This window comes from Myotis brandtii, unplaced genomic scaffold (assembly GCF_000412655.1).
Source record: "Myotis brandtii unplaced genomic scaffold, ASM41265v1 scaffold490, whole genome shotgun sequence".
NCBI lineage: Eukaryota > Metazoa > Chordata > Mammalia > Chiroptera > Vespertilionidae > Myotis > Myotis brandtii.
In genome coordinates, this window is record NW_005368708.1 from 1,419,647 (window position 1) to 1,428,618 (window position 8,972).

The window sequence follows — 8,972 nt, forward strand, 5'->3', positions numbered from 1 at the left end:
ATATTTTATTGGCTCTTTGTTTTATAAATTATCTGTTCATATCCTTTTCCCTACTTTTCCTTTTGCTATTATATCTTTTTTCTTAATGATTGGCAAATTCTTTATATATAAAGGTCATTAATCCTTTGTTAGGTTGCAAATATTTTTTCAAAGTGATTTTGTTTTCTTCTGAGTTGTCAATGGTAGTTTTTATTTTCCTTAAAGAGTTTGAAATAAGGAATTTATTTAAATAAGTTCTTATTATGCATATATTTCTTATTTATGTAGTCAAATCTTTTATGAATTCTGTCTTTAGTGTGAGTGTGTAAAGTCTTTTCTTATCAAAAGATTATATAAATAATAACCCATTTTTTCCACTAGCACTTTTATGGTTTTTATTTTAAATGAAGTTTAAATCTCGAATCTATATGAACTTTATGTTTGGTATAGTGTGTGAGGTAGGGATCAGGGCCCCCCCCCCACCCCCCACCCCAATTGTTAGTAAGTTGAGTAATTTAGATTTGTTTCGGGGATTTTTGTTTTGTTCTGTTAATGATGTCACCTCTTATTTCTGAACCCTTGCAACGCTTTTCATTATAGCATTATTGTAAATCAAGCCTACTCCCATTATTATTTAACATTTGAAAAAAGGTATTTTGCAGCTCTTCCAGATTAACTGTAGAATGATTTTTGAAATCAGGTTTGAGTAAAATAATCCATTGTGGATTTTCATTAAAATTTCTTCACATTTAAATATTAGTTTGGTGAGAATTTATATTTTATATTTTCTCATCTAAGAATATTATATATAATAACTTTAAAAGTGGAAGGAACTAGCCAGAATTATAGACTATACCTAAGTTAGCACCATACCTAGGGTTAGTACCATAATAATTGGATATGTATTATTTAGAAGATTACCAGTGCTGACCCTCATTCTAGCAAACAACCCTTGTGATATTGCAATTGAGGACTGCTGGGATTGGTGCACGGTGTGTAAGCCTGTGCTTGTGTTACACAAGCCTGTTTATTTGCCACATTACCTGCTAGGGGATGCTCACAGTTCCTTAGCATTTCCTTTAACTGTGAGTTCATATGGGAGCAGGCTTTATATATTTTGCATGTCAGACGTCTTACTGAATTAATGATCACTCCTTGCATTCTTGAACCAGTGCACTCATTTTCATGCTGTGCCTTATGGAGCTGGAGTCTGGCCAGCTGTGAAGAGCAGGCTGAGGGCTCCAGGCTCTTTCCTGCTCCAGCCAAGCAGCTCCACTTTATCTGGCTCATGTGGCATGGTTCAGCATGAGATTTCATGCAAAGATGAAGGGTTCTGAGGCTGCATGGCTTATACAGCAGATTGGCGATTCCAGTGTGTTCCTATGATGGATGTGTGTTGTGACCCTTCTCAGCCACTTTATTGTCTCCACTAGAGGACTGGTGCACGAAATTTGTGCATGGGTAGGGTCCCTAGGCCTGGCCAGCGATCAGGGCCGATTGGGGCCTTCTGGCTGCTGGCCGGGGCCTCCCTTCCCTGGCTGCCGGCCAGGGCCTTCCTTCGTTCTGCGCCACCCCCTGGTGGTCAGTGCACGTTATAGTGAGCAATCGAACTCCTGTTCTCCTGGTCAAACTCCCGAAAGGACAACTTGCATATTAGGCTTTTATAAATATAGATTATTTCAGTGGTCATATGTGAAAGGAGGGTGATAGTAGAGCACATTAGATGGCTGTGAGAAATAACTCACCCAATAATTCAACGTAACTATCTGGTTGTTTGCAAACATCAACTAATATACAAATGGTATCTGGGTGTGTGGCCTACCCACATGTGTGCTGTATGTCCTGCTGATTCTCGCATGGGGCTGGTGGTTTCTGGGTAAGCTTACTGGTAGTTTCTGAAAAAAGTGACTGCTTGCTAGTGACTCCTGAGCAAGACACAGTATGTCTCAGAGAGAAGGAAAATCCTCCTAACAAAACTCTGATGCTGATATTGGTATTACAACAGACTAACAGACTTCCATGGTTGGCAGAGAATTCCTGTGTATTAGCCACACACTGGTGCTTCCTTAAGAGCAGCCAGCATCTTATTTATCTCTGTCTCCCCGGCTCCCTGGCACACAGGTTTGTTTTTTTTATTACCCATTAAAGTAATAAATGTAGATAGTAGGGAGGATGGATACAGTCTAGTCTAATCTTGACACCTTGCAGGGGGGTTTCCAACTAAGAATGGTGACCATGAATTAATCCAGTGACAGACACCAGGATTCCAGAGGAACCTTGCATTTCAACTCCTCTCTGACCACCTCCATGGCATTAGTGAGCATTGAAAAGCAAATGATGGCTTTGATGGCCAGGCTCTAATGTGAGCTGAATTGGGACTATATTTCTGTCAAACAAGATTACTGTCAGTTATCAATCCTAAACAAATGTGACAAGGAATATGAACTCTAGAATAATGACTTCCTTTCCCAGAAATTGGCTCATGATATTTAACTGTATGACACCTGCATAGCCAACATCTTTAAAACACAGAATGTGAAAATCCTTGGTTTTGAGCAAGTCCACCTGAGCTGTAACCCCAGCATTCTGCCGTGTGGGGAACATTTATCTTTTAGTGCCTGGTAAGTTGCAGTAAGAATATCATTTTGAGCCCTAGCCAGTTTGGCTCATGGATAGAGCGGTGGCCTGCAGACTGAAGGGTCCCGGGTTTGATTCCGGTCATGGGCACATGCCTGGGTTGTGGGCTTGATTCCCAGTGCGGGGGGTGCAGGAGGCAGCTGATCAATGATTCTCATCATTGATGTTTCTATCCTTCTCTTCCTCTCTGAAATCAATAAAAAATATTTTTTAAAAAGAATATCATTTTGGGATCTAGAGCTGGTGAGTTAAATTCTCAGCTGCTCCACTATGTGTAGAATGATAGCAATTATGAAAACGATTCCACCTTGTTTTACACTTTAGTGGAAGGTTCAAGATGCATAACAGTTTTAGGAGAGTATTTTTTAGGCTTTTTAAAGCTAAACAAAATTTATATGAAAAATCAAACTAAGGGTCTTATTTTTTGGGGTCCCCCAAGACCACCCATACATTTGATGATTCACTAAAAGGAATCAGAATATAGTTGCACTCACGGCTAAAATTTATTACAGTGATGGAATAAGCATATGCAGCTGGATCAGTAAAAGAAAAAGTTATAAGTGGAGTCTGGAGAAATCTGTTTGTAGGTTTTCTTTTCTTTTTTTTTTCAATCCTCACCCAAGGATATTTTTTCCATTGACTTTTAGAGAGAGTGGAAGGGAGAGGGAGAGACACCAATGTGAGAGAGACACATCGATTGGTTGCCTTCCGCATGCCCCCGATCAGGGCTGGGAGCCTGAAACCGAGCTATGTGCCCTGGACCAGAATTGAACCTGGGACCCTTCAGTCTGCAGGTCGATGCTCTATCCACTGAGCTTAACCAGTTAAGGCTGTTTGCAGGTTTTCTGTGCTCTCTCTCTTCTGTGAGGAGTCACACAGAACTCACTCTTCCTTTGTCAATAAAAAGGCAGCAACATGTGTGATGTGTATGCCCAGAGAAGCCCATTTGAGATTCAGAGTTTAGGGTTTTTATTGGGGGCTGGTTACATAGGCTTTCTCTTTCTAGCAACCACTCAAATTCCAGACTCTGAAAAGGAAAGCAAATATTTACCATAAATCACATTGTTTATATAGCAGCATAGGCCCAGTAAAATGACCTTATTAATTTGTAATGGAGAAAACAATTTCCCAAGTTCCCCTGCAAGCAGACCCTTCTAGAGATAGCAGCCTCAGGCCTGCTGTGTTAACTCTTTTGCACAAATCTAATAAACCATTTTTAGAATAAATAAATCCAATGGGAAATTATGGTCCATTAAAGAAATATTTATAATTCTTTGCTGATATCTCTCCCCTGGTGTTGAAACATAATTTTTCCCATGTATAAAATGTAACCACAAATTTTCATGGTTTTGCCGGTGTGTAATGTACTGGAATGAGACTATTTCATGTAATTGTTTTTTTTTAAATATATCTTTATTGATTTCAGAGAGGTAGGGAGAGGGAGAGAGAGGTAGAAACATTAATGATAAGAGAGAATCATGGATCGGCTGCATCCTGCACGCCCCACACTGGGGATTGAGCTCACAACCCATGTGCCCTGACCAGGAATCGAACCATGACCTCCTGGTTCATAGATCAACACTCAACCACTGAGCCACGCAAGTTGGGCTATTTCATGTAATTGTAAGAAAAAAATTTTTTAGGAGACATATTAAATGTACAGATTGCAAAAATAGGTTTACAGTTGTGAGTACGTGAAAGAGTTTATGCTTGTATTATTATTTATTAACTAGTGGCCCAGTGCATGAAATTCGTGCACGGGGGGGGGTTCCCTCAGCCCAGCCTGCACCTTCACCAATTGAGGACCCCTTGGGGGATGTCCGACTACCGGTTTAGGCCCAATTCCACAGAGATTGGGCCTAAACCGGCAGTTGGACATCCCTCTCACAATCTGGGACCGCTGACTCCTAACCGCTCACCTGCCCGCCTGCCTGCCTGATCGCTCCTAAGTGCCCTCCCCTGCTGGCCTGATCTTGGCCCCAACTGCCCTTCCCTGCTGGCCTGGTTGCCCCCAACTGCCCTCCCCTGCCGACCTGATCTCACCCCTAACTGCTCTCCCCTGCCAGCCTGATTGCCCCTAACTGACTCTGCCTGCCTGATTGCCCCTAACTGCCCTCCCCTGCCGGCCTGATCTCGGCCCCAACTGCCCTCCCCTGCCGGCCTGGTCATCCCCAACTACCCTTCCCTGCCAGCCTGATCTCACCCCCAACAGCCCTCCCTTGCCGGCCTAATCTTGCCCCCAACTGCCCTTCCCTGCAGGCCTGATCTCGCCCCCAACTGCCCTCCCCTGCCGGCCTGATCACCCCTAACTGCCTCTGCCTTGGTCCCCACCACCATGGCCTTGTCCGGAAGGAAGTCAGACATCTGGAAGATGGCTGGTTGACCCGGTCTAATTAGCATATTACCTTTTTATTAGTATAGATAGATTATATAGGATAGGATTGCTTAAATGGGGGGGAGCCTTTTTCAGCAGGAGGAGATGCTCTTGGCAGACAAAAATACATAACCCCTATATCTGGACTGATAGCCAGCCATATGCACTATACTGCCAAACCGGTCATTAAAAACTTGAACCGCTTTCTTACACCTTACACCAAGCAGCTGTTGCCCTTAAAACCCATCCTTAGCTCCCACCTTAGGTTCTACCCAGATTGTATTATTTTCCATATGAACAATGGTAAACTTACTTTTGCCCCACCATGTAATATACAAAGATGCTTATAATTGTGAGTTTTTTAGTATCTAGAAATAAGAACTTTATCTCTGTACAGAATTCCATTTTAAGTAACTAGATTGTGAGAGGGTGCAGGCCAGGCTGAGGGACCCCACCGGTGCACGAATCCATGCACCAGGCCTCTAGTTTAAAAATAAAAATAAATAAATAAAAAGGATGGTAATAGTACCCAGTTCTTATGGGACTAATGAAGATTGTTTTGTACTAAATGTAAAGCACTCAGCACAGTGCCTGGTCTATGGTGGGAAATTAAATGGGAAGTATGATGATGATGATGCTCTTATTATTAACATGACCTCAGTTCTGGTCTCCTTCATCTCTTGCCTACTGCAAAGCCTACCTGGTTCTATGCCTCCAGTTTTCCTCCTCTCAATCCATCTTCTGCCAGCAGAATGGTCTTCCTACATTATCTTGGAACTTAGACCTCTCAGGGTCTTCCCTTGACTACAGGATAAAATGCTCACAAATCCATACAGAACATTCCCAGTCCCCTGATCTCCCCTCAGGATGTTCATCCTTTAGGGTTGCTGTGAGGAACAGTTGAGATGGTGCTTTGTAAACTTTAAATGGATATGAAAATACTACTTTTCCCCCTTTGTTACATTTCAAGCAAAAGTGAACTGGGAAATGTTTCTTTCTTGCTTTCTTTTTTAACAGTCCTTTTAAACATCTTTTAAAATAGCTCCCCCTCTGTGATTGTTTGACTCCAACTCCATACCTTGAGACTTCTTCTGGTCGAAGTACTGCTAATCAACCACATTTGAGTATACCTTCCCTCGGGAAGTAAGTGTTGGTTAAAAGGTGCTCTTTACTGATCATGGGTCACTGCAGGCTGATGATGTGGGGGCAGCCAGGAAGGGAGTTAATGGTGATAAACACTGCTACGTTCTTTGTGCCCTGCAGGGCTTGCATTCTGCATTTATTATTCAGTGTAAAACTCATTCAAAGCACACTAAGTTTTTATTTCGTTACTCTTATATTTTATGGCTTCCAGGGGCTCTTTGAGAAGGAAGTAAGTATAGTGGTAACAATGCTTTGGGGAAAACTGTGTGCATGGGAACCTGTTTTAAAGTATGCTTTTTCCACATGAAATGGATTTTGATATGAAGTATTGTAGGGACTCATGCATGCTGGGAATCTTAAGTATGCCATTAAAATGTTTTAATTCCAATCACCTCTTCCTGTCGATGAAGAAGAAATGGTCTAATGGCTGCCCCCAGGATAGCATAAAAGGTGGACTATATGAGGCATTACTGTATCCTTGCCCTAGCACCTTGGAATACATGTATTTTTATATTGAGAATTTATTAGGCACCAGGAATCTTTCATAAACAAACTTGACTGTAACAAGTCTTTTGTTTGTCAAATAACCATATGTAGACTGATGATGTCAAATCTTGTAAATCAAACCAGGGTTGTAAGGATAGCGGTTCCCATGCCTTGCAGCTGGTGATTTTGATTTTGTCTTGTAAGAAATAGTACAGTGAAATAGTTTTTTAAAAGAATGCTTTCATTATTTGGGAAGCACATGCATGCATCAGAGAGATTTGCTGTGATCTTACTTAACTGTGGATAGCCAGACCTTTACCAAAACCTTTTTAGGGAGTGAGAGGAGGACCATTGCATGGTGATTATGGTTTGTTTTTTTAAAGTCATTATTCATTTGTTTTTAAATCAGCATTATCCAGTAGAACTGTCTGCTATGATAGAAGTGTTCAATAATCTGCACCATCCAATATGACAGTCACTAGGCACACGTGGCTACTGAGCACTTGAATATGGCTCAATGTGTTCGAGTGAGAAGGGGAACTTTAAATTTTATTTGATTTAAATTTAGATAGCTACTGTGGCTTGTGGCTACCACACTGGACATCGTAGGCTTAAAACTTTCCCCTCCTCAAATGTCATAACACACACACGAATGGGTCTGTATTCTGTGGCATTTCATAAAATTTAACATGTAAGACCCAAATATCTAATAATTCTCCCCACTCCCACTGAGAAGTGTGTGTGTGTGTGTGTACAGAGATTATTTTAAAAGACAGGTTAGACTTAAGAAAGAGCTGAGATGTTTTGAATTAAGTGAAAATATACCCAGATAAGTATATCTTAGGACTTCTTTAATTCTGTTCTTTGTGAAACAGAAATGAACCCTTAAGTCACACGTGTCTCAGAGTAGCACCCACATTTGATTGAATGTGCAGGAGCCCCTGCTGTTCTGCTTGTGGATGATGATCCACATTTGACTTCTAGCAGTTGTTTTTTTGCTGACACGTGAATGCCATAAAACCAGCAAGTTTATCAGGATGCCTCTTTCGATAATTCTGTAATTGAGTGTAGTGGTTTATTTGATTGTTTTACCCTTGGCCCCTGACACATATGAAAGAAAGTTAGTGAACCCTGTCATTTACCTTGGAGATGAGTAAACCCAAACCGAGCCACACTTTGCTAGACTCAGCCTGTGCTATTTTGGTGTGTGGGCAGTGTGGGGCAGACAGCCATTAGACAGGAAATAAGAGCCATTAAGTTAGAAACACACCCACCCAAGTTCACTTGCTAATGTGGGTAGGGAATTACTGTTGGTACAGGAAACAATGCTGAAAATCATGCACTTGGCAGTTTTCATGACATCTTTATATTTCCATGACTTTTTGAGAGATACCATATTACAAATATGTAGCCTCCATGAATAGTGACAGCTTATATTTTTGTATAGTTTTCAAGAGCATACTTATACATTCCCTTTTGGCCCTAATAACATTTTGATGAAGTTTTAGGTATTAATTCAACTATTTCTAGACTCTCAGGAGTTAGGTGACCAGTGCATACATGCATGGCCAATAAACGGTACAACCAGGAGTGACAGAGAAGCTGTGGGCCCATCCTACTCTTCCCCAGCCTGAGATTAGAGAAGGAAGCAGGTATAAAATCTGATAACTGAGGAAACTGCTTTGGGCCTTCTCACTTGTGGTATTAGGCGACATGCCCTGAGAGGCCATGCTGGCCCACTGCAGCACAGCTTAAACTTGAGTTTGTGGGCGGGGTTAGCATGATGGGGATTCTGGCCCCACCTCAAATGAGCTCTGTGCTCAGTGAATCACTTGAACACCCTTGACCTTCATTTCTTCTCAGATAGGGAATTGAGTACAACTTCCAAATCCCCTTTCTTTGCTAATTCTATGACAGGTAATGTTGCATAGAACCAGGAAAGATTCGGCATTTGTGTAGTAGTGAGAGTACATGGGAAAGGACATGTCAACTTTTGAGGCCAGTTTTTAAAAAAAACATTCTTCAGTTATTCCTGTGTTTTCTTTATTGAAAACCCTTTTGCAGTAGCGAATTGATTTTTCTGAACTAAAATCTAATAAGAGGTATCTTCTACTTGAATGTTTTTAAGCATATGTTGATTTAAATGTTTATCTAACATACCTTGTCTTTTCTGCCAATTCTTTTTAAAAAATATATATATTTTATTGATTTTTTTTTTACAGAGAGGAAGGGAGAGGGATAGAGAGTTAGAAACATCGATGAGAGAGAAACATCGATCAGCTGCCTCCTGCACACCCCCCTATGAGGATGTGCCTGCAACCAAGGCACATGCCCTTGACCGGAATCGAACCCG

At 41.3% G+C, this 8,972-nt stretch overlaps 1 protein-coding gene across 1 annotated transcript in view; it reads left to right on the top strand.

Annotated features, from left to right (window-relative positions):
* Positions 1–8,972, top strand: part of CTPS2 (CTP synthase 2) — a 116,091-nt gene that overhangs the window by 102,991 nt on the left and 4,128 nt on the right. The gene's annotated exons all lie outside the window — the stretch shown is intronic.